Genomic DNA, 25,642 nt, shown 5'->3' on the forward strand with positions numbered 1-25,642 from the left:
TTCAAACCCAGATCTTGCTTGCTCCAAAGCTCTTGCATTTAATCCGTTCTACTGACTGCTTCAACTTACACAACAAAGTACGTGGCAACTTACTTTCACTTAGTCATTAGAGCAAACATGCTGAGTCCATCTTTCAGCAAGATCAAAGGTTTGTCTTAAAAAACCACTCTCCAAGGTAATATATCATTGAAGTCTTCTCACGATGACACAATGGATCTGTTTATCTCCAGCACATCAAGGTCACTAAAGGTCTCAGTGCCTTATTTGCTATTTAACACTGAGTCACAAAGGGTCTCCCAGGCATCCCACACTGTCCCAGATGAGTAACATCCCAGCTGCCTCCAGTGTTTCCTGATCTATAAAGCAAGATTCAGTGGCACCAAACGGTGCTAGAAGCATTCTCTGGTTCACAGCACACTTCGCAGTGTACATGTGAGGTGGGGAGTGGAAGGGTCCAGGGAGGGATTTAGCTCAGAGGTTGTGTAGGGGAATATGATAGACTGGTCTTTCCAGCCTCCTTGTCAGTTTCTGCTACCACCAAGGAAAGGGTCTGAGAGCTGAGTCACAGCCGAATGTGCCTTTTGGATACGACTGCCACACAGACTGCAGTAACCTTCAGGACTTCTCATGCTATTGGTTCTAGAAACTGTAGCATATCAACAATTTAACATATGTCCTGCCGTTTCGTGCCCAAACGCCCTTGAAAGAGGAAGTAACAATGTAACAATTTAAGCCGACTCAGTAATGGGTTCTTAGCTGCAGTGGGTTAGCCATATCATCCCTCTCCATTGATATAGAACGTCAGGAATTGAACTGAGATTTGTTTCTGTCAACTTCAATTATTGGCTTGATGTGGAGTCCCTGGGTCTCAGAGCAGTCCCTAAAATGTCTTATTGATTTCCTAATATCTGTCACTTATTACCCTATAAGTCATTGTACCCCAACACTGATCTGATTCAAATCCCATTGAAAAAATTTTCCCAGATGTGTTTTCTCTGACGAATCTACTTAGTGATTTTCCCCCAGCATTTAAACCTTCTTATAAAAGTCTCCTGGTTGACTGTGTTATCATTGTAGATCAGATATCAGACTAAAGACTGTGATTGTCTTGGACAATCTATAGGTCTGTGTTGGACAAGCCTGGATATACAGAGACATTTGCAAGAGCTAAATGACCTCTTTAGAGGCCATTTCTCTTCTTTTTTTTTTTTTTTTTTGAGATGGAGTCTCGCTCTGTCACCCAGGCTGGAGTGCAGTGGCACGATCTCGGCTCACTGCAAGCTCCGCTTCCTGGGTTCATTGCCATTCTCCTGCCTCAGCCTCCCAAGTAGCTGGGACTACTGGGACTACAGGCGCCCGCCACCATGCCCAGCTAATTTTTTGTATTTTTTTTAGTAAAGACGGGGTTTCACCATGTTAGCCAGGATGGTCTCGATTTCCTGACCTCGTGATCCACCCACCTCAGCCTCCCAAAGTGCTGGTATTACAGGCATGAGCCACCGCGCCCAGCTTTAGAGGCCATTTCTCATTCACGTTAGTAAATTAGGGTTTACTATTCAACCATCCAATGAAACCATTGAAGAGAAAGTATATTTACCTAAATCCTAAATATTTAAGGAACATTGTAGAATCCTACATAAAAGTATGAAAATATGTAACATATTTGTCTCTAAATCTTCTAGGGTTACTCTTTATTTTAATGTATAAATATCGATGTCCTATTTCATGTAATTATAGGAAGTATAGCATCCTTCAGAGTACTCTGATGACTTCTGGAGAAGCTGTTAACTTTTCTGGTAGCCCCCGTCACGTCTTACTCTGATTTCTGTCTTGGTTCCATCTCTCAGTTCCCCTATACTATCTCATCTGCAATTGCTGTCCTTACTTCATAAAGTTTTATGCCAACTTTGGACACAGATCCTTTGTCCTTTATTTCCCAAAGCCTATTAATACATAGCTTTAATGAGGAATAGGCTTAAAACTTTGAGGATGCAAGAGTCTCCCTGTATTAGTCCGTTTTCACACTGCTATAAAGAACTTCCTGGAAACTAGGTAATTTATAAAGGAAAGAGGTTTGACTCACAGTTCCGCGTGGCTGGGAAGGCCTCATGGCAGAAGAGGAAGCGGGCACCTTCCTCACAAGGCAACAGGGGAGAGAAGTGTGTGTGAAAGAGGAATTGTCAAACACTTATAAAAGCATCGGATCTCGTGAGAACTCACGATCTCGTGAGAACTCACTTGCTATCAGGAGAACAGCATGGGGGAATCCACTCCCATGATCCAATCACCTCCCACCAGGTCCCTCTCTCAGCACGTGAGGATTAAGAGGATTAAAATTTGGGATGAGATTTGGGTGAGGACCCAGAGTCAGCCGTGTCATCCCATTTATCCTCGGTCTCACCTCACATGCTTTTAGTTACCCGCAGTCAGCTGCAGTCAGAAAATATTAAATGGACAATTCCAGAAATAAAACCTCATATGTTTTAAATTGCACACTGTCGGGAGTAGTTTCATGAAATGTTGCACGGCCTGGCTCCCTCCTGCCCGTGTGGTGAATCCTCCCTTTGCCCGGTGTATCCCTGCTGTATCCCCTACCTGACAGTCACGTAGTAGCCATCTGGGTTGTCAGATCCACTGGGACGATATCACAGTGCTTGTGTTCAAGTACCCCTTATTCATAATAATTCTTGCCCCAATGCACGACAGTAGTGATGCTGGCAATTTGGGTATGCCAAAGAGAGGCTGCCAAGTGCTTCGTTAAAGTGGAAAGGTGAAAGTTCTCGACTTAAGGAAAGAAAGTAAAATCATATCCTGAGATTGCCAAGATCTACAACGAGAGCAAGTCTTCTATTTGTAAAACTGTGAAGGAAAAAGAAATTCATGCTAGTTTTGCTATTGTACCTCAAACTGCATAAGTTATAGCCACAGTGCCTGATGAGTGCTTAGTGAAGATGGAAAAGGGATTACATTTGTGGGTGGGAGACATGAACAGAAACGTATTCCAATCGATGCCAACTGAGTTCAGTACTGTCTGTGGTTTCAGGCACCCACTGGAGGTCTTGGAACATATCACTGACGATAAGAGGGGACTGAGATACTGGAGGGTGGGTACGGCACAGAAGTGAAAACAGCTTAAAATTTAGTATCAGAATTCACAATTCTGAAGGTGCCAAATCATCCCCCATTAAATAGGGTCATCTCTTACTGGCCTTTCTCTCCTTAGGTCTCAACCAACCAAGTTCCTTTGAATCATTCTCAAATTTTCTTTCAAGAACTCTCTCCTTTTGGCTGGGCATGGTGGTTCCCGCCTGTAATTCCAGCACTTTGGGAGGCCGAGGCAGGCAGATTGCTTGATTCCAGGAGTTCGAGACCAGCCTGGCCAACATGGCAAAATCCCGTCTTTACTAAAACTAGAAAAATTAGCCAGACATGGTGGTACACACCTGTAATCCCAGCTACATCAGGAGGCTGAGGCACAAGAATTGCTTGAACCCAGGAGGCAGAGGTTGCAATGAGCCGAGATGGTACCACTGCACTCCAGCTGGCCGACAGACTCCCTCCTTCCTTCCTTCTTTCCTTCTGTAGTTATTGGGCACTTACGTATGCCACATACTGTTCTAGATGCTAAAGATACAAAAGTATATAAGACAAAGTGCCTATCCCCATGGAGGTTAGGATGCAGTGGGAGAGAGAAAAAAATGGAAATAAATAAAATACTTCAATGTTTTACATGTGCTATGAAAGAAACAAACTAGAGACTGAAAGAATAACTGAGGATGGCTTATTTTAGGTGGGCTGGTCAGAAAAGGTCTCTTGGCAGCTGTAACGTTTTAGTTGAAGCTAAAGGAAAAGGGGAAGCCAGACATGTGAAGGATGGGATAAAAACCTCCTGCAAGTCTCATTGAACTCCATGAGGAAATTGTAGGATGCTCATGGAAGATTTGTTTGTCATAGGAAGAAAAACTTGGAAACAACGTAGAGATCCATCATTAGGGGAATGAATAACTAGAAAATATATATGGATACTACATATCGGTTAAAAGCTATGAACTAGGATTTATGTATAGCATATGAACAGACCTAAGAAACTTAATGTTGAGTGGAGAAAAAAACTCGCGATTTACAAAACCATTTTTGTGGATATTTAAAAACCCACAACTACCCTACATATTTTCAAGGCCACGTGTACGACTGAGTAAGTGACTTGAGGAAAGATTGGAAGGACAATATATGAAACACACTGGAGATGTGCTTCTCAGAGGTCTGAACTTGGAATAGGAGACCACTGAGGCTCGGCATTCCGTTTCCTCTGCAGCTTTGCCACCGGACAGCTAAATCCTTGGTCTGATTTTCAACACAATGTTCCCTATGGCCGCAGCAGGCCTTCTGTCTCTACAGTGTGCTTTAACTTACAATTGACTGACCTGAGCTTGTCATTTTCCTTCTTCAAAGTTTTTTGTTTGTTTGTTTGTTTGTTTGTTTGAGATGGAGTTTCACTCTGTCACCCAGGCTGGAGTGCAGTGGCATGATCTCGGCTCACTGCAACCTCTGCCTCCTGGGTTCAAGTGATTCTCTTGCCTCAGCCTTCTGAGTATCTGGGACTACAGGCATGCACCACCACGCCCAGCTAATATTTTTGCATTTTTAGTAGAGACATAGTTTCACCATGTTGGTCAGGCTGGTCTCGAACTCCTGACCTCAAATGATCTGCCCACCTTGGCCTCTCAAAGTGCTGGGATTACACGTGTGAGCCACTGTGCCTGGCCTCAAAGTTTTAAAAATAACCAAAGGCAGACAACTCTTACACAATTCTTATAATTGCCATTGCCCCCATGCTATTCGAGTGCTTCCAGCTACTGCATCAGCCAATGTTTCACCTCCACCTGGAACTCATTCCAGTTCACCACCAGTGAGGGTTTTTCTAGACCCAAGGGCTATATTCTTTTTCCTATTTTACCACCTTGTCTCCCTTAGAAGTAATGATAATGGGCATCCTTGCCTTATCACTGTTTGCGAAGGGAATGCTTCTAATACCTACAGGTCATATTTGGCAGGCTTCCAAATTAACCTGCCTGGGGAGGTCTTGTGGTTCCTGATGACCTTCTGTCCTGAGCAAAGAATCTTCCTGTGAGTTCCTCAGATTCTTGACATACTAATTAATGCATAACCCACTGACGTTGAACAAGACACTGATTTGTTTCTGAATCCTGAAGTTTTACTGATTGTCCTGCACGTAGAACACTGTAGCCTGCATGCAGTCATCTGTAGCCAATGATTGTAACCTCTATACTGTACCCTCCAATGCAGAGGGTACGACTCCTCTGGGAAGGAGTCCACTCCCTTCTCCTAAACTTTCTTATAAAAGCCTTCCACCTTGTAGCACACTCTAGAACGTGCCAGCCTTCTTGGTGTGTCTTCCCAGGTCAATCCTCACATTTGGCTTCCAATACAACTTTATCAAATCAGCCTTAGTTTTGGTAACACTTTCAAGATTTTAGTTAAGTTTGATGTTATAACTTTTCTTCTCAGTATGTTGTGGAAATATGTTCACCCCAATAAATGTTTATACACAGTCAATCTTGTTGTTTTTTTTTTTTTTTGAGACAGAGTCTTGCTCTGTCGCCCAGGCTGGAGTGCAGTGGCGCGATCTCGGCTCACTGCAAGCTCCGTCTCCCGGGTTCACACCATTCTCCTGCCTCAGCCTCCCAGGTAGCTGGAACTCCAGGCGCCCACCACCACGCCTGGCTAATTTTTTGTATTTTTTTTTTTAAGTAGAGACGGGTTTCACCATGTTTGCCAGGATGGTCTCGATCTCCTGACCTTGTGATCTGCCTGCCTCTGCCTCCCAAAGTGCTGGGATTACAGGCGTGAGCCACCATGCCCAGCAGTCAATCCTTATTATTAGTGAGGGGATTTTGTATTTACAAAGTTGCCTACTCACTAAAATTTATTTGCAACCCCAATTCAATACTTGAGGCACTTACGTGGTCATTCACAGACATGAGCAGAGCAGCAAAAAAAAAATGTTGCTCAATGCAAAGATTCCCAGCTGAGTTCAAATAAGGCTACCTCTGCCATCTTGTTTCAGCTGTCATATGGAAAACCAGTGCCCTTTTCATGGTTTATTTAGTGCCACATTTCCCCCATGTTTGTGTTCATTGTTGATGATTTGGCTGTTTAAAGTGGCCCCAAGCACCATGCTGAAGCGCTGACTAGTGTTCCCAAGTGCAAGAAGGTCGTGATGTGCCTTATGGAAGAAATACATGTTAGATAAGCTTCATGCAAGCATGAGATATAGTGCGCTTGGCCAGGAGGTGAATGTTAATGAATCAACAGTGTATATTAAATAAGATGTCTTTAAGCAGAAACACAGACAAAAAAAGGTTACATACTGATCGGTTGATGAAAATGTCGTGAGCAGAGTCTCACAGGAACTGTACCCCCTGTATTTCCCCGGAGGTAGTGGTTCAGTATTCATGGACTCAGGGTTCACAGCCACTCTGTAGAACCTAACTGGTGCCAAATAATGAGAATCAACTGCATACATTTAGATTAAAAAAACATTAGATACATTAGATGTTGCATGGGAAAATCCTTGTACTGAAAACAATTCATTTTCTATCTGAAATAAATTCTTTTTTTTTTTTTGAAATGGAGTCTCGCTCTGTCGCTCAGACTGGAGTGCAGTGGCGCAATCTCGGCTCACTGCAAGCTCCGCCTCCCAGGTTCACGCCATTCTCCTGCCTCAGCCTCCCGGGTAGCTGGGAGTACAGGCACCGGCCACCACGCCCGGCTAATTTTTTGTATTTTTAGTAGAGACGGGGTTTCATCTTGTTGGCCAGGATGGTCTCGATCTCCTGACCTCATGATCTGCCTGCCTCAGCCTCCCAAAGTGCTGGGATTACAGGCATAAGCCACGGCACCCGGCCACCTATCTGAAATAAATTCTAAGTATCTAAGTGCTGTCTCTAATTGTATTTCCCTGATGATTTGGCTCTCCTTAACAGTTCCTAGTTTTGCAGAATTTGCTTATAAAATTCCTTGCAGTTACAATCTACGTTCCATTTACATTGTTACATAGTTTCTACAGTGGTCGTATCAACTTATTTCATTCTCTTGTCTATTAACTCATTAATGAGAAAATACTCTCAACATTAATATTATGAGCTATATATGTATACACACATATACAGCTATATATCCATACTGCATATATATTGAACATCTGTTATCATAAAATTAATGACTGAAAAGTGATCTTCCAATTTGATCCATTGAAGCACATAATACCATCTTTCAAGGAATAACTTTCCATTCTTCAGTATTATTTTACATCTCTTGATCAAAATCTATGTAAAAGAATAACATTCTTCAAAACCCACTTCAAAAGACAGCAGTGGCAAGTGTCATAAAAATCATCCATTACAATTCAGAATTTATTTTTCTTTTCTTTCTTTTTTTTTTTTTTTGAGACGGAGTTTCGCTCTGTTGCCCAGGCTGGAGTGCAGTGGCGCGATCTCGGCTCACTGCAAGCTCTGCCTCCCGGGTTCACGCCATTCTCCTGCCTCAGCCTCCCGAGTAGCTGGGACTACAGGCGCCCGCCACCACGCCTGGCTAATTTTTTGTATTTTTAGTAGAGATGGGGTTTCACCGTGTTAGCCAGGATGGTCTCGATTTCCTGACCTTGTGATCCGCCTGCCTCGGCCTCCCAAAGTGCTGGGATTATAGGCGTGAGCCGCCGTGCCTGGCCTTCTTTTTCTTTTCTTTCTTTCTTTTTGAGACGGAGTCTCACTCTGTCGCCCAGGCTGGAGTGCAGTGGCATGGTTTCGGCTCATTGCAACCTCCACCTCCTGGGTTCAAGCAATTCTCCTGCCTCAGCCTCCCAAGTAGCTGGGATTGCAGACATGCGCCACTACGCCTGGCTAATTTTTGCATTTTTAGTAGAGACGGGGTTTCACCGTGTTGTCCAGGCTGGTTTCGAACTCCCGACCTCAGGTGATTTGCCCACGTCAGCCTCCCAAAGTACTGGGATTACAGACGTGAGCTACCGCTCCCCGGCCAGAGTTTCTTTTTATTTTCACAAGCAAGGTTGTCCCTTTTAAGAATTGCTTGACACTTAAAGGGATGACCCTTTCATCAGCTCTTTCTTTAACACAAGATTAAACGATGTGAGCTGGCCAGGCTTCCACCCATTGCCCAGAGAACCTGTGTGTGGGTTGAGGAATGTGTTTAACATTCAACGGGTTAACAAATCTGCCTCAGCTTTCACTTCCTGCTTGTACGGGGTGTCGAGGTCAGTCAGATGCGAGTATAAACTAGGGCCTGTCTTGTTCCCTAGATCTCCCTTTTAAATGTTTTGCTGATTGCTTGCTTGCCCCAACTGTTATCACAGCCTTAGGAGATTCCATGCTCTGCCGGCCTCTGATTGCTACCAAATATTATTGTTTTCAAAAAACCAAGGAAATAGAGCTTTTCCTTGAAGCTCCAAATCATTTCAGCCCTTTTGGCACCAGTAAGGCAGCCAGTCCCACCAACACTGCACCATGGAGCTGGGGCAAGGGCAGGGGGAAGTGAGAACGGGAGCAGTTCTAAGATGATGTGTCACACACTTTGTTGATCTTACTAAGGTTCAATAGTTTCTCTTGAATAAATGATTTTCAGCTTGTTGTATGCCTTTAATTTCCAGAGTTCCAAAGTAATTGTTTTTAGTAATTTGCTATTTATTTTTTAGTTGCTGCTTTTGGGAGAGAATGTGTCAAGGTCCTCTCTCTGTTCTTCTAGAAGCTCCCCATGGGTATAATTCAAAATTTTCTGTTTTAATTTAATCTAATATATCAAAAATATCATTTAAACATGTAATTTATATCAATATTGTTATTATTATTTTGTAGAGATGGGGTTTCACCATGTTGCCCAGGCTGGTCTTGAACTCCTGGGCTCAGGTGATCCATCTGCCTCTACCTCCCAAAGTGCTGGGATTACAGGCCTGAGCCACTGTGCCTGGCCTATATCAGTATTATTAATGAAGTATTTTGTTTTCTTTTTTTTTTTCGTACCAAGGTTTTATAATCTGATATATATTTTACACTTACAGCTCATCTCAATTTGAACCAGTTACATTTTCAGTGCCTAATAGCCACATTGGCTAGTGGCTACAAGATTGGACACACGGTTTTAACTGTTGCTAAAGTAAAGAAATGCTGCTGGTTTTTAGATGTTAATCCTATGTGTTGTCACCTTGCTAAATTCTCTTGTCATGTCTAATTTCCTGTCTTTAAATTATCTGCGGCTTTCTAGTAAAAGATTGTATCATCTGCAAATAATAATGGGCTTGTTTCACCTCTTGGTCTTTACACCTCTTATTTATTTTTCTTCCGTTACTGTGCTACCTAAGGTGACCAGTACAGCTACAAATGGAAGCAGTGATCGTGGGCAACATTGTCTTGTCAGAGCTTACAAGAAATATGTTAACATTTTGCTGTTAAGAATGCAGTCCGTAACAGGTGTTGATAGCAACTTTTCATTAGATTGAGATGGTTCCTTTCCATTTCGAATTCATACACTCACATTCTTGGTGAGCATTTTATTTGCTTTTTATTCTTCTTTTGAGATGATTGCATGATTTTTATAGTAATATAAAATTACATTTAGAGTTTAACTTTAAGCTACTTTTCCATTCGTGGAAAAACCTTTTATATACTATACTTTTCTGGGTCATTGCTGCAATTTTTTAAAGGCTTTTTGTGTCTATGTCCATGAATGAGATTGGCCCCCACTCTTTATTCTCCTGTAATTCATTATCCATCCAGAAGTTGGAAAAGTCTTAGAAATACTGAACTCATTACTTCTCTACAGAAAGCTATCAAAATTTTCTAAGTTTATTTAAAACAAATTTAAAACCATTATTCCGGCCAACAAGGCCTTACAAAATCTGGTATATCTTATGCTATTCTCCTTCAGCCTTTTTCAGTGCTACTCAGTGTTTTTCTGGATAGCCTATCTAGTTCATTAAGACAAGAAAGAGAAATAAATGAATTGCAGAAAAAAAACTGTTATTATTTGTGGATGTTATCATTGCATGTGTAGAAAATGGAAAATACATCTGTAATCCCAGCACTTTGGGAGGCCGAGGTGGGTGGATCACCTGAGGTCAGGAGTTCAAGACCAGCCTGTTCAACATGGTAAAACCCCGTCTCTACTAAAAATACAAAAATTAGCTGGGCCTGTTGGCGCGTGCCTGTAATTCCAGCTACTTGGGAGGCAGAGACAGGAGAATTGCTTGAACCCAGGAGGCGCAGGTTGCAGTGAGCTGAGATCTCACCACTGCACTCCAGCTTGGGCGACAGAGCGAGGCTCCATCTCAAAAAAAAAAAATAGAAAAAAGAAAATGCAAAATAAGGCCCAGCATGATGGCTTACTCCTATAATCCCAGCACTTTGGGAGGCCGAGGCGGGCAGATAGCTTAAGCTCAGGAATTTGAGATCAGCCTGAACAACATGGTGAAACAACATCTCTACAAAAAATACAAAAAAATTAGCCGGGCTTGGTGGCGCAGGCCTGTAGTCCCAGCTACTCGGGAGGCTGAGGTGAGAGAATCGCTTGAGCCCGGGAGGCAGAGGTTGCAGTGAGCCAAGATTGTGCCACTGCACTCCAGTCTGGGCAATAGAGCCAGACCCTGAATCAAAAAAAAAAAAAAAAAAAAAAAGAAAAGAGAGAGAGAAAGAAAGAAAAAGAAAGAGAAAATGCACAACATAACCTGTAAATCATTAGCAAAGTTGATGGATATAAAATCAGTGTAAAAAAATCAAATATGTTTCTGTCAACAATATATCTTAGCAAAGTTTTATCATTTCTACCATTTTACCTTATGGTAAAAATGATAAAACTTTACTAAGAGATCTTCAGGAAGACCTACATAAAGATACCAAATTCACTGGGTAAAAGACTCAATATGAAAAATACTGCCTATTCTTTCCAAATTGATCCATTAGATCAATTACAAGCAAAATCCCAATGGGGCTTTTTGTAGAAACTGAGAAGCTGATTCTAAAACAAAGTGATAAAACTACAAAAAGCCACGACTCGCCAAGTGACTTGAAGAACAAGGCGAGAGCACATGCTCTAACAGAGATTGTAGTGAACCTATAGTGACTAAGACAGCGTGATGTCGGCACAAGGATAGATAAGTAACCCAACAGAACAGAATAGAGAACCCAGGAACAGATCTCCATACGCCGGGTGCCTCCGGAAAAAGATTCCGGGACTCTGATATTTGTGGCACGAAGTTTCATATGGAGTATTCTCAGGAAGAGCACCTTGAGGTGAGCAGATGTGTTGCCTCAGCTGGTCGTCTCAGGAAATCTGGGTCTGAAGTCACCCTTCACAGTTGTCCCAGTTGAGTTAGGAGGTCCTGATCTTTATATTCCAATGTTGACCAGTCATTAGAGGTAGGCTGACCCCAGGGAAGGCATGTAGCTTTGAGAAAGAAGCTTCCTTAGGTTGAGGGCCGTTTCTAGACAATGACTCATCTGTAAGCTGGCAACCAGAGCAGTGAGTGCACTGGTCCTGAAGTGGGATATGGGTGGCACAGCACCGTGTCCACTGCAGGCCACCCTTCCACTGCAGTAAGCCCTTGCCATCTGGAGCTACTCTTCCAGGTTTCTGGCTGGTCTCTTTTCCTGATGGGTTAATGGGATGAGGTTTGGCCCCTTCTGCTGCAGCTTGTTTCCAGGCCACAGCTGGTACCCACTGTCTCCCTCCACTTTCCAGCTTAGATTCTCTGCACCTGTGGCTAGCTCCTTTGCTGGTCTTGGCGGCTCATCTGGGACGGTAACCCAGGCCCTCAACCCTGTGTGGTCTAAGCCCCTAGTCACCTCGTCCTTCTCAGGCCACGGCTTACTTACTTGTCCATTTACTGTTAAGACTGGGAAAGAGGCTGGGCATGGAGCCTCATGGCTGTAATCCTAGCACTTTTGGAGGCCAAGGCAGGCAGATCACGAGCTCAGGAGTTCAAGACCAGCCTGGCCAACATGGTGAAACCCCATCTCTACTAAAGATACAAAAAATTAGCCGGGCATGGTGGCACACACCTGTAATCCCAGCTACTCGGGAGGCTGAGGCAGAAGAATCACTTGAATTTAGGAAGCGGAGGTTGCAGTGAGTTGAGATCACCCCACTGCACTCCAGCCTGGGCGACAGGGCGAGACTCTGTCTCAAAAAAAAAACAAAAAACAAAGGCTGGGAAAGAGGGTACTGAGATCACCCGAATGGGTTGCTCAGTGTCTCACTCATCCTTCGCGTCCCCATGGTGTAACAGCAGTCCGGCCTCCTCCTGATCATCAGGGTTAGTCACCTCTGGCGGGATCCTGACTCTTTTTCTTGCCTTCTAATCTCTTGGCACAAGACGCTCAAATGAATGGGCAACAGGTCAGCTGTAGCTTGAAGTTTAATGGGACATTTTCTGTGTCTTTCTGCATCGTCCCTCTGAGACCTAAGACCTCTCAACCCACAGAGTGTAGAATTGTGGGGAAACAAAGCACAGACTCTCCTCGTGGTGTTTTTGCCCCATCACAGATATCTCTAATACTGTAGGGTCTTTCAGATTTTATAGCCCAAGGGACAGGGCTGTGTACACCAAAGCTGAGACCTGCTCCGTAGTCATTTCCTGCTCTGGGCCTCAATCCTGAGTAGCTTTTCCTATGGTCATGGCTGGCCTCAGAGGACGGCCCCCACTGAGCTTCTCGGTGATGCTGGTGACCTTCTCATCGGCACTTTCCTTATCTCCTTGGAGGATGGAGCCTCTTCCAGGCCCTCTCACAAGGCAGAGTCAGCTGATGAGTAGAGCACATCCCCTCTAGCATGTCTCCTTCTGGGTCTTATGTTCCCCTCATCTGCCATTTTCCACAGCACTTGCAGCATGTGCACTTCCTGCAGGGTGACAGGCACTTTCCCCAGGCTTCATCTGTAGCAGCACGTTAGCTTTGTCTCCCAGGGGCCTTGCCTCAGTGTTAGATCCTGTGTCACAGCAGAGGGCTCCCGTATCAATAAACTCGCCCTCCCAGGCTTCTGTTGCACAGCTCTTGATGAGCACCTTTGGGATCCAGCCCATGTTTCCTCTTTCAGCTCCTGCCAGTGCTGTGAAGCAAGTTCACTGTGCTCTAGTTACCACACTGTCTGAAACTGGTAAGACAGAACACCCACATACAAATTACATGAAGAGGGTTTGTTACTTACTCATAGGAAGCAAGGGACAACGGAAGCCCAGGATTCATTGGAAGCTAATCCCCAGGGCTCAGGAAAGCCCCCTGAGGTTGGATTGGAGTCTTGCTGTGGTGTGTATGCTCCACTTGGACTGCAGCCAAAGGGCCATGGAAGAAAGTGCATCCTGGGTTTTATGCCCCAGGGCAACGTGACTCACTGGAATAAGGCATTGAAGGACATCCTGTTTCTGGGGTAGGGGGGACTGGAACAGAGCCCAGGCCTTTCCAGCCAGCTTCTCCTTATCTCACATTGTTGTGTTCCCAGCACATTCTATGGTTTTTCCTGAGAACTGCAAGTAAGAAAGAGGAGAGAACTGGGTTGGTCCAAGGCCATCTGCAGAACTGTCCTGCAAGGATTTGTTGGCAAGGTCCTGCAGTTCCTTTGCCTACAGTTCTTTCCTTCCCTTAAGAGGCCCAGCACTTGCCTGGCCAGATTATGTTGTACCTTGACCCTAGTTACTGGTCTTGGGAGTGGGGAAGAGGGGATTGATCCTGAGAAGGGTGCATGCTTTCCTTTAAAGCAGAAGCCTCCAGATCTTCTTTACATCTTCAAGCATGGAAGCAGCACTGACCTTTAACAGGGAAGAACGGGCCACTTCTGCAGACCCAGGAGGTTCAGAGCAATGTAATAATGCAAGATTTTTTAGTGCTTCAACACAGATATCCCTATTTCCAGTGTCAGGCTCCTATTCCTTCCCAATTAGGATCCTGACTTTGGCATAGCAAACCTACTGGAGTTGAGCATCCAACCTTCTCTGGAATTCTACTATTCTTATGTCTAAGTCCTGTGAGTACTTGCCATGTTCTCTTTCTTGGCTTAGTGATTGCTTTTGTATTTGTTTTATGAGTTTTCAACTCTATGTGCCATGGTTTGAAAGTTTTTGTCTCCTTCAAAGTTCATGTTGAAACTTAATCCCCAATGCAACAGTATGAAGAGGTGGAGCATTTAGGAGGTGATTAGGCCATGAGGGCTGTGCTCTCACGAATCGATTAGTGCCTTATTAAAGGGCTTGAGGGGATGAGTTCACCCCTTCTACCTGTTGTATCAAGTGAAGATGCAGCTTTTCTCACTTCCGAAGAAAACAGTGTCCATGCCGCCATCTTGAAAGCAGAGACCAGGTCAGCACCAGGCACACCCAACCTGCCAGTACTTTGATCTTGGACTTTCCAACCTCCAGAATGGTGAGAAATAAATTTCTGTTATTTGTAAATTACCTAGTCTGTGGTATTTTCTTATAGCATCACAAATGGACTAAGACACTATGGGAAAGCTACGGCCAGACAGGCCAAATCTGGCCTGCTGACTGTTTTTGTAAGTGAAGTGTTACTGGAGTACAGCCACACCCATTCACTTACCTCTTGTCTATAGCTGCTTTCCCACTACAGTGGCAGAATCGAATAGTTATGACAGAATGTATGGCCTGCCAAAGATGAAAGCATTTATTATCTAGCTAGTTACAGAAGAAGTTTGTTGAGCCCTTCTTTCTACCATATATTTTAATTTGCTCTTTTTGTATATGTATTATATCTCTCAATCTAAAAAAAGAAAGAAAATCTAGCAGCTATCCACTCATCCTGAGAACATATATATAATTATTATGCCTTCCTATAAACAATTGTTTGATTATTTAAAACCAATCTAAATATTTGCCAAGGGCCTTCATGGTGAAGGCTCTACACACCAGCCTGTAATTTAGGTTTGGGGATTAGTTGAGTCACACGTGGGAAACCTGCAGCCCACCAATCTCACCTCACTCTTTTATTCCCCTTCATGCTGCTGCAGGCAAATTCCTTGATTCAAGGAGGAACACCAGGTGACTGTCTGGGGGGTCACCAAAGGTGACCTGAAAAGCCCTTTTCTGCACTGGAGACATGACGTTGGAACAAGGACAACATCTCTAATATCAGGAAGGGTACCAGAGGTGACTTGCTGGGAGAAAAGGTGAGAGCAGGGAAGAGAACATGTTTACTATTTGGGGGCATAGTACATTTGGAACAGCGACCGTGGAGGTCAGTTATAAGGCATGTAGATGAGCAGAAGGATCCCTAGAGAGCTTTACTCCCAGAAGGAGGAGATGGAGACGTCTGTGTACATGAACTTGTTCACTGAGAGCAGCTGTGATGACGTGCCTATAATCAGACATGTGGGTAGGAGTGACAGTGTGCCAGAGCCTAAGACAGGGGTGGTCGGTGGGTCCTTTGGGGAGTGACAAGGGGTAGTGGTTGCAGCCCCTCCCAGTGTGTGTGTGTGTGTGTGTGTGTGTGTGTGTGTGTGTGTGTGTGTGTGATGGTGAATGAAGGGGAAGGGATCATGGTAATGCATGATATTGCAAGGGTGATGGGAGCATTGGCTTGCTTCTTCATCCTTACAGCTGGGGTTGATGCATATTCTTCCACCTGACTCTGTTAAAATCTTTGCCTTTTTAAGTAGCTGAGAAGGAGGGCGGGGGTAGTGTCATGTTGTGAGCTGAGTCACAGGAAACTTCGGCTGTCAGACACATATGGGGAAAGGGTGGCAATCTGAGAGGTAGGAAGAGGATATTTCAGGGGAGAGTGGAGGAAGCTCAGTGAAAGGGAGCTTGGTAGCTCCTGCTCTCCCAAGCATTTTCTAGCTGGATGGGGATCACGTAGGTCTTTCTGATCTCCTCAACTAGGTTGCAGCTGCCTTTGTGTTCTGACAGCCAATAGCTCACTTCCCGTCCTTTCTGTTCTCCTTCCTGTAGGGTAGAGAGTACTTTGTGGGGAATGTGGTTGGAAGAGCTGGGAAACATCTGCTACTGTGGGGCACAGGTTTCCAATTAGAACATGTGGAGAACTGGCTGGATCTAGTGCAGGGTGGGCCCCGCTCCATCACCACCCTTGATATGAAGTGGCATTGTGCACCTTCATCTTATTTTCCCTAAATAAGAAATGCTTTCTACTTAAGAAATTCTGCCAAGAACTCTGTTGCCACTGGTCCTCGTCTCCATGTCCTTACATGCCCCACAGCTTGAAGGAGAGGAGCCCTCTCTTCAGGGCCTGCATTGTTCTCGTAACTTCTGTCTTGCTATGCCAATCCTCAAGCCTAGGGAAAGGTGACTGGAGAGACTTAAGAAAAGAAACTGTATCGGGCCAGGCGTGGTGGCTCATGCCTGTAATCCCACCACTCTGGGAGGCCGAGGTGGGCAGATCACCTAAGGTTGGGAGTTCGATACCAGCCTGACCAAAATGGAGAAACCCCATCTCTACTGAAAACACAAAATTAGCCGGGTGCGGTGGTGCATACCTGTAATCCCAGCTACTCGGGAGGCTGAGGCAGGAGAATTACTTGAACCCAGGAGGCAGAGGTTGCAGTGAGCCAAGATTGTGCCATTGCACTCCAGCCTGGGCAACAAGAACGAAATTCCATCTCAAAAAAAGGAAAGAAAGAAACTAAATCAACATAAGTGGGTTTGATTATTTAATAAAAGTAACTGTTCTCACTGTATTTCAATGTAAAATGAATCTAGGAAAAGTATTACTAGTTATGCAGGAGCTATAGAGGAGTGTTGTGATGGTAATCTAATATTCTTGATTTGAGAATATGTAATCTTCTGCTTTCTGTTATTGTTTGCGTGTGTGTGTGCATGTGCGCTTATGTTGCGTGCACGCACACCGTAGGGATTCAGGACAAACCAGTGTCATCCTGTGGATATAAGTATGTTTAATCACCTTTGTTAGTTGAGGGAGAGCATGGTGGATTACATTATTGTTTACTAAATATTCACTCCTTCTCTATCAACGTCCATGGGAAGAGGATAATGCCCTGCTCTATTGGTTCAGGCCTCAACCATGTCACCTGGCCAATTAAATGTAGGTAAGAGTGACGGTGGGCCACTGCGTAAGCCTTACAGTGTTTTGCATGTTTCCCACGCCCCTCTTACACTCCTGCCTTTCACCTCAACCAAAATATGCCTTGGATACATACTGGTCCAGGGAGGAGGAGAGACTCATGGAGCCAGCATAGACCCAAAACCCAGCTTGGACTCAAACCCAGCTGGGCCCCTCCAAGATCAGCCAAACGCAGCCACACTGCAGATGTGTGAGTGAGAAATAAAGGCTTACTGTGGGCAACTGAGTTTTGGGGTGTTATACACACTCTTGTCAAATTAGCTAACTGAAATGGAGACTTCTAAAGTCCTAATGTCTAATCTCCCCTTTTTCCTCAGTAGTAGTTCTCCTACCCAATAGTTAGCTGCTGCTAGTCACTTAGCCGAAAGATTGTATGTCTCTGACTCTTGCAGATTGGTAAGGCCTTGTAACTAGTTCCAGGGAATAACAAGTAAGTAGAAATGTTCCTAAATGGAGACGGTGTACATTTCTGTTCTTTGCCCTCCTCCCGTGGGTATAGCGCAGGTGTGATGGCTAAATCAGGGATCCATAAAGTGCTGCCTACTGGCTGGCCAGATGTTTTTAAAGTTTTATGAGAATATAGTCATGATGGCTGGGCACAGTGGCTCACATCTGTAATCCCAGCACTTTGGGAGGCCGAGGTGGGAGGATCACTTGGGCCCAGGAGTTCGAGACCAGCCTGGGCAACATAGTGAGACCCTATCTGTATTGAAAATTTGCAAAAAGTAAAAAAGATAAAAATATATAGTCATGCATATTCATTTGTACATCATCTGCTGCTTTTGTATTACAAAGGTGGAGCTGATTAGTTATGGCAGAGACTTCGTGGCCAGCAAAGCCTCAAATATTTAGTCTCTGGCTCTTTGAGCATGAGTTTACTCACCGTTGGCCTAGAATGTGAACTGCCTCCTTATACCATAAAGAACCTAAGAAAACAATATGCTATAATACAATGCTTTTTCCCTGGGAATTTCTTTCAATATTTACTAGTGTCCATCTACCTTTTAATGTTTTTCAGAGATGGGATCTCTCTCTGTTTCCCAGGGTGGAGTGTATTGGCATGATCATAGCTCATTACAGTCTCAAATTCCTGGGCTCAAGCAATCCTCCTGCCTCAGCGTCCTGAGTAGCTGGGACTACAGGTATGTGCCACCATGCTGGGCTAATTTTTTTTTAAAAAGTTTTCGTAGAGACAGGGTCTCACTATGTTGACCAGGCTGATCTTGAATGCCTGTCCTCAAGCAATCCTCTCGCTTCAGTCTCCCAAGTAGCTGGGATTCTGGGCTCAAGTCATCTACTTATTTTTTATTTTATTTATTTATTTATTTATTTATTTATTTATTTATTTATTTATTTATTTATTGAGATGGAGTTTTGCTCTTGTCACCCAGCTGGAGTACAATGGCACGATCTCAGCTCACTGCACCCTCTGCCTCCTGGGTTCAAGTGATTCTCCTGCCTCAGCCTCCCTAGTAGGTGGGATTACAGGCACCCGCCGCCATGCCTGGCTAATTTTTGTATTTTTAGTAGAGAGGAGGTTTCACCATGTTGGTCAGGCTGGTCTCAAACTGCTGACCTCAAGTGATCCGCCCGCCTTGGCCTCCCAAAGTGCTGGGATATCAGGCGTGAGCCACCGCGCCTGGCCCATCTACTTATTTTTAACTGATATTTGAAAGAAGGAATCATTATTACTAATTATAGTATACAATATTTTCTGTGCATCTTAGTCATAGACACTTTATTGATATTGGATTGAACTTTTCATTGAGTTTCTATGAAGGATGGTGTGAAGCAGAATGGGGACTAAGACCTGGGAAGTGTCTACATTCAAGAGTCTTCCATGTGGGTGCTGGGGAGAGGCACAGGGGTGAACAGGGTTAGCAGGGTCACAGCAGAGCAAGAACAGGGCTGAGGACGAAGTCCTGGGAGCAACAGAATTTGTGGGGTGGGAATAAGAGTCCGTGAAGGAGGCCAGAAAGTCAGGAAGGGAATGCCAGAGAGGAGCAGACCTCAGGAGCTGTATAAGGGAGGGAACTGAATTGCGCCAAGAGTGGTGTGAAAAGCTAAAGGAAGACTATGTTAGATAGGAAATAAGAAGATAGTGATGTAAAAAATTAGGAAGTCCATTAGCTCAGTATGGGGGTGCATGCCTGTAGTCCCGGCTACTCAGGGGGCTGGGGTGGAAGGATGGCTTGAGCCCAGGAGGTCGAGGCTGCAGTGAGCTGTTACTGTGCCACTGCACTCCAGTCTGGGCAACAGAGTGAGACACCATCTCTACTTTAAAAAAAAAAATTAGAAAGTCCCTAGTTATCAGGGAAATGCAAATTTAAACCACAATGAGCTACAATTTTCCCTCCCCGACTAGAACGGTTAGAATGAAAATTAGATAATATCAAGCGTTGGCAAAATATAGTGAAATTAGGCCAGGCGCAGTGGCTCATGCCTATAATCCCAGCACTTTGGGAGGCCCAGGCGGGCAGATCACAAGGTCAGGAGATCGAGACCATCCTGGCTAACATGGTGAAACCCCGTCTCTACTAAAAATACAAAACCTTAGCCAGGCGTGATGGCGGGTGCCTGTAGTCCCAGCTACTCGGGAGGCTGAGGCAGGAGAATGGTGTGTACCCGGGAGGGGGAGCTTGCAGTGAGCCGAGATCACGCCACTGCACTCCAGCCTGGGCGACAGAGTGAGACTCTGTCTCAAAAAAAAAAAAATGTAGCGAAATTAGACCCTCCACACATGGATAAGAATGTAAAGCAGTGCAGCCACTTTAGAAAAGTCTGGCAGTTGCTCAAATGATTAAACAGTTATCATATGACCCAGCAATTCCACTCCTGTTATATACCCAAGAGAATTGAAAACATGTTCACAAAAAACATATACATGAATGTTCATAACAGCACTATTCATTATAGTCCAAAAGTGTAACAATCCAAATGTGCATCAATGGATGAATGGATAAACAAAATGTGGTGTTTCCACACAGTGGAATATTATTCAGCCATAAAAAGGAATGACGTGCTGACACATGCCACAGCATGGATGGACTTGGAAAACATTAAGCCGAGCGAATGAAGCCAGTCACAAAAGGCCATACATGGTATGATTCCATTCATATGAAAGTACAGAGCAGGGAAATCTACAGTGAAGGAAAGCGGATTAGCGGTTGTTTAGGGTCGGGGTGGAGGATGGGAGTATGGGGAGTGAAAGCTAAAGGGTGTGGGGTTCCTTTTTGTGGTGAGAGAAACATGCTAGAGACCATCGAATTGTGAACTTCACATTGGTGAAGTGTATGGTATATGAAACATAAAGCTCAGTGAAGCTGTTTAAAAAATTAGGAAGTCACCAGTAGCTTTGAGGAAGCATTTTTAATCAAGTACGAGCGATGAGGCCAGGATCCTGGGTGTGGTATGTTGAGGGTGATTGGGAGTTGCAAAGTGATGAAGGGGAAGCAATGCTGAGAGGTTATTTCAGGTTTGAGAAGATGTGAGGCTGCTTGGAGAGCAAGAGGAGGTAACCTGTCAGTGGAGAGGAAGGGGGTCGTCAGGGAGACAGTGACGGTTGATGGAGACAGGGCCAAAGGACATTCTTAGGGGAGGGACAGGTGGCAAGTGGAGCTTTTGAAGAGGAGAGAGGCCAGTTTCCCCCTAAAACACGAGGGAAAGAAAGAAGAATCCTGAGAGCTCATCGAAAACAGGAACCACATCAGATTTGTTTTTGTAATCTCCGCATCTAGCTCAATTAATGGGAAATACACATTTATTCATTCACTAAACATTTAATGAGGGCAGACTGTGCCAGGCACTACTTTCCTGGCTAGTGATCCCACAGCAGCCCTCACAGACAAAACCTCCATTCTAGTTCAAGGGGGTGAAACAGCACACAGGCTGTGGAAGAGTTGTTAGCATTCACCAAACGTCCATGAGTGCCTCTATTTCCCAGCTTTCCTTGCAGTGAGGCTGAATCCACATGACTAGTTCTGGCCAATGGCCTGTGGGTGCATCACTTTCAGGTTGGGGCAATAAAGAGCCAGTGTTTGGCCTCCTTTTCTCTTCTTCTGCTATGGTGACCTTGGAAACCACACGTCCATGAAGCAATACGGATCCTTTCTGTGTGCAACGTGTTCTCGCCTCTTGATTTGCTTTGATTCTCCTCTCTATCTCCTCTTCCATTTCCTTCTCTCTGTCTTTCTTTTAAGTGCTGGTCACAACAGGCTAAATGATTTCATGAGTCACGAATAAGCTCTTTGAGAAATATTGTTCTAGATCGACACTTAATCTGCACATGAAGCGTAAGGGATCTTGTTAATACAGGTTCTGGCTCAGTAGGTATGAGTTGGGGCCTGAGAGTCTGCATTCTAAAAAGCTCCAAAGGCAGGGTGCAGTGGTTCACGTCCATCATCCCAGCACTTTGGGCCCAGGAGTTTGAGACTGGCCTGAGCAACATACTGAGACTCTGTTTCTACAAAAAAAAGTTTAAAAAGTAAAAAAATTAAAAAATGAAAAGCTCCTAGGTGGTGTGCTGCTGCTGCTCCGGGTTCAAGGGTCACAATTTTAGTAGCAAGGTCCTAGAGGGCATCCCTGTGCCCCTGGTAATGTCATTTTTGACAAAAGTGTATCTCACTGGAGTAATACACACATGCAGATGTAACAGACTTGCACATATGTATTCTCATGTACATGTGTCCACCACACACGTGTGCCCACAGATTTGTGACCATACACTCCTCCCCAGGTACCCTTACTGGTATCTGTCAGCTTAAAAATGAGATATGTTCAAACATTTTGTTAATCGGTGTTTTGACCATGTGCCATTTAGTTGCATCTGGTGAGTGGGTGAACACACAGTCATCCTTGAGAACAGTCATGGGGGTGGATGGAGGGGAGATAGTGGGGGAGGAAATAAATCAAAACTCCAGCAAGAGTCAAAGGGAGCATCCTGTGCCTGGCAGAGTCCTCACTGCACTTGCTGGGCTTCATCCAACCCCTGTGTACCCATGGGGCACTTCTGGGGACATCAGTCATAATTCCTGCTTTCTACAACCATCCCTTTTGATTTTTACATCATAAATAAAGTTCATCTGTGTCTGTTGACATCATGCTGTAAGTCCCATGGCGTCCCAGTCTCATAAATCTTCTGCCCTTTTTGGCAGCCCCACTAGTCTCATTTATTATTATTGTTGGCATCGTTGTTGTTTGCTAACAGTGATGATTCTCTGGGAACAGATTATATGAAAATATGAGCTTTACACAGAGAATAGCATTAATGCTGATGTTGAGTCATCAGCGTGAATACCGCTGAGGTGAGAGGTGATCGTAAGGGCCTCTGTACCGTCATGTGGCGTTTTAGTGTTTTGATGGGAAGCTTTTCATATACAAAGTAACATACATTAATTTGAAGCTACTATAAGAGGAATGTTTGCAAGCAAACAAAACAAACTTTTTTTCAAAAATGTGCCATTAAGGAACATAATAAGTCATTGAACATCCTCTAGTGTAGAGTCATAAAAGCCTTACAAATTCCATCTATTCTTTTTCAAGGTACTTAAAGGAAACGCGTTCTATAGAAGCCAATACTCAGCCTTAGAACAATTGCTACAAATTATTAAACTCATGTTATGAAAGTGGGTGCAAGACATGAGTGAATGAATGGGTTACAGAACAGTGGAAGTAAATCACACACATAAATCACACTTCCAGCCGGGCGGTGGCTCACACCTGTAATCCCATCACTTTGGGAGGCTGAGGTGGGTGGCTCACGCCTGTAATCCCATCACTTTGGGAGGCTGAGGTGGGTGGCTCACGCCTGTAATCCCATCACTTTGGGAGGCTGAGGTGGGTGGCTCACGCCTGTAATCCCATCACTTTGGGAGGCTGAGGTGGGTGGCTCACCTGAGGTCAGGAGTTTGAGAGCAGCCTGTCCAACATGGTGAAACCCCATCTCTGCTACAAATACAAAAAACTAGCCAGGCGTGGTGGTATGCGCCTGTAATCCTAGCTACTCGGGAGGCTGAGACAAGAGAATCGCTTGAACCCGGAAGGCGGAGGTTGCAGTGAGCCAAGATTGTACCACTGCACTCCACCCTGGGCAACAGAGTGAGACTCCATCTTAGAAAAAATAAATAAATAAAAGTAAATCACACTTGCACTCAGTTTCTCAGCCATGCAGGGTACACCTGCTTACTGTATCTTTCCCAAGAGCCATATAATTATGAAAAGAATAAGACTTTCCCTTTTATTATTTTAAAGACAGAGTATAAAAAGTATTTGTTCCTTTAAGACCACTTTATTGAGGTATGATTGACATATAAAGAGCTGTACATATTTAATGTATCCAACTCGATGAATTTAGGCATAAGTATACCCCTGTGAAACCACCACCACCACCAAGGCCATAGACATGCCCATCACTTTCCCAAGCTTCCTCCCACCCCCTTTATTATTATTATTATTATTTTGTGGTAAGAGCACTTAATAGAAGATCTGCCCTCTTAGCGAATTTTAAGTATCCAAGACAGTATTGTTAGCTATAGGCACTATGCTGTAGTAGGTCTCTAGAATTTATTTATCTTGCATAACTAAAATTTTGTACCTTTGACCATCACTTTCCATTTCTCCTCCTCCAGCCCTTGGCAACCACCATCCTGCTCTCTACTTCTATGAGTTCGACCATTTCAGGTTCCTCATCACACTGAAACCAGGCAGTATTTGTCTTTCTGTATGTGGCCTATTTCGGTTAGCATGATGTCCTCCAGGCTCAGCCAAATTGTCACAAGTGGCAGAATGTCACTTCTGTTTTTATGACTGAACCCCATTCCATTGCATATACATACCATGCTTCTTCATCCATTCCTCCGTCGATGGACACGTCGGTTGTTTCCATATCTTGGCTATTGTGAATAACACTGCAGCGAGCATGGGAGGGCAGTGTCTCTTTGAGATCCTGATTTCAGTTCCTTTGGATAAATACCCAAAATTAGGATTGCTGGATCATATGATCGTTCTATTTTTAATTGTTTGAGTAACCTCCACACCGTTTTCCATAATAGCTGTACCAATTTACATTCACGCCAATAGTGTATCAGGGTTTCTGTTTTCCCACATATTCGCCAACACTTATCTTTTTTTTTTTTTTTGAGACAGAGTTTTGCCCTTGTTGCCCAGGCTGGAGTGCAATGGTGCAATCTCGGCTCACGACGACCTCCGCCTTCCGGGTTCAAGCGATTCTCCTGCCTCAGCCTCCTGGGTAGCTGGGATCACAGGCATGCACCATCATGCCTGGCTAATTTGTATTTTCAGTAGAGACAGGGTTTCTCCATGTTGGTCAGGCTGGTCTCGAACTCCTGACCTCAGGTGATCCGTCCGCCTCGGCCTCCCAAAGTTCTGAGATTACAGGCGTGAGCCACTGCGCCCGGCCATTTCGTTTTTAATATAATAGCCATCCTCCCAATGAGGTGATCTCTGATTATGATTTTTTTTTTTTTTTGAGATGGAGTCTTGCTCTTGTCACCCAGGCTGGAGTGCAATGGCGCAATCTCGGCTCACTGCAACCTCCACCTCCCAGGTTCCAGCGATTCTCCTGCCTCAGCCTCCCAAGTAGCTGGGGTTACAGGCATGCGCCACCACGCCCAGCTAATTTTTGTGTTTTTAGTAGAGACAGGCTTTCACCATGTTGGCCAGGCTGGTCTCAATCTCCTGACCTCAAGTAATCTGCCCGCCTCAACCTCCCAAAGCCCTGGGATTACAGACGTGAGCCACCACACCCAGCCAGTACCCATTTTTAAATTGGGTTATTTGGAGGTTTCTTTGCTAGCGAACTGTTTGAGTTCCTTGTATATTGTGGTTGTTAACCTTTTATCAGGTATGTTGTGGATGTTAACCTTTTATCAGGATGTGGGTTGCAGACAGTTTCTCCCATTCTGTAGGTTGTCTTTTCAATTGTTTCCTTTGCTCTGCAGACCTTTTAGTTTGATATAATCCCACTTGTTTATTTTTACTTTTGTTGTCTGTGCTTTTGTTGTCATGTCCAAACAATTATCACCAAGACCAATGTCAAGGAGCTTTTCCTCTATGTTTTCTTCTAGAAGTTTTACAGTTTCAGGTCTTACGTTTAAATCCTTCATACATTTTTAGTTGATTTTTGTGTATGATGTAAGAAAGGAGTTCAGTCTCATTCTTTTGCCTGTGGATATCCAGTTTTCCACACCATTTATTGAAGAGACCATCCTTCCTCTGTTTTATTTTCTTGGTGCCTTGTTGAAGGTAAGTTGACCATGTGTATGGGGAAGAGCATTATTCCTGGCTTCTCTACTCAGCACCATTGGTCTAGGTGTCCATTTTTAGGCTAGTACCATACCGTTTTGATTACTACAGCTAAAGTAGTAGCTTTCTTCACCGAAAGGAAGCTTAACAGTATTATTCATAAACCGTAAAATTTTAGTTTACTAGGGTAGAATCTTTCAAAAATGGCATATGGGAAAGTATAAACGGATGGGTTTCTCACTAAGAGAAAC

Source organism: Pan paniscus, chromosome 4 (assembly GCF_029289425.2).
Source record: "Pan paniscus chromosome 4, NHGRI_mPanPan1-v2.0_pri, whole genome shotgun sequence".
Lineage (NCBI taxonomy): Eukaryota > Metazoa > Chordata > Mammalia > Primates > Hominidae > Pan > Pan paniscus.